General features: G+C 43.5%; 1 non-coding gene across 1 annotated transcript; it reads right to left on the bottom strand.

Moving 5' to 3' along the window:
• Positions 1-294: 294 nt before the first annotated feature.
• On the bottom strand, positions 295-367 carry trnar-ucu (transfer RNA arginine (anticodon UCU)). The gene has a single exon. It is a non-coding gene; the product is annotated as a tRNA-Arg (tRNA).
• Between the last annotated feature and the right edge of the window lie 753 nt (positions 368-1,120).

Below are 1,120 nucleotides of genomic sequence, written 5' to 3'. Positions count from 1 at the left end.
CATGGAGAGAATGTGCAAACTCGACACAAACAGAAACCCAAGGGAGGGATCAAGGCCAGGTCCCTGACACTGTGAGGCAGCAGTGCTACCCACTGAGCCACCATGCCATTCCCCAGGAGAATCTCAGCAGGTTTTCAGCCATTGTGACTGTGCTTTCTCTTTCAGACAATTCACCTCAATCCTGCAAAACTTGTGCAAGAAGATGTTGGGCACCACTTCCCATAAACTGAATGCAGACAAAGAGATTTTCCCAAAATAGATTAGAAATCAAGTTGACAAAGGGCAAGGGACTGACACCCCAGATGGGACTCGAACCCACAATCCCTGGCTTAGAAGGCCAGTGCCATATCCATTAGGCCACTGGGGCCACACAACAAGCTCAAAATGACAGACTATATGTACTGCACCCGACCTCTCATACTGTGTGTTTCTGAGTGTGAAACTCTCACGAATTGTTTTTTACTCCTACCATCTCATGCTGAATTGTTGGCTGCTTGATAAATCAATCTCGCTTCCCATTTGTCCCCAAACGGAGAGATGAGAAATTAACCAAACTCCAATGTTGCACAACTCAAGTCTGAGGAATATGGAGCAGATGAGAAAATAGCAAAGGGCTCAATGTTATTTTGTGCAGCACCTTGAAGATATTTGCAGTTAGTGGGGAAGGAGTTACTGGAGATATTGCAAACAGCTGCATTGAGGACAAATCAACAGAATCATAGCAGGCATTCAGCCTATTGTGGCTGTGCTGTCTCTTTCAGACAATTCTCCCCAAGTTCTCCCAAATCCTGGAGTTACCTTGTGCCAGTTTCTAATAATCAGCGTTAAAAATCAGACAACACCAGGTTGTAGTCCAACAGGTTTATCTCAAAGTACTAGCTTTCGGAGCGCTGCTGCTTCGTCAGGTGGTTGTGGAGCATAAGATTGTAAGACACAGAATTTATGGCAAAAGTTTACAGTGTGATGTCACTGAAATTATATATTGAAAAAAATGTGGATTGTGTGTGAAGTGTCTCATCTTTTAGAATGACCAGGTTGGTTTCAGTTCTTTCATGTGTAAATCACAAAACGTTTTTCATTGCCAAGTGAAATGGCAAGCTGTCCAATAAAAGCTAAATGC

Source organism: Chiloscyllium punctatum, chromosome 18 (assembly GCF_047496795.1).
Source record: "Chiloscyllium punctatum isolate Juve2018m chromosome 18, sChiPun1.3, whole genome shotgun sequence".
In the NCBI taxonomy this organism is placed as follows: domain Eukaryota; kingdom Metazoa; phylum Chordata; class Chondrichthyes; order Orectolobiformes; family Hemiscylliidae; genus Chiloscyllium; species Chiloscyllium punctatum.
Note: the sequence above shows the minus strand (reverse complement) of the source record. Positions and strands in the feature narration are given on the sequence as shown.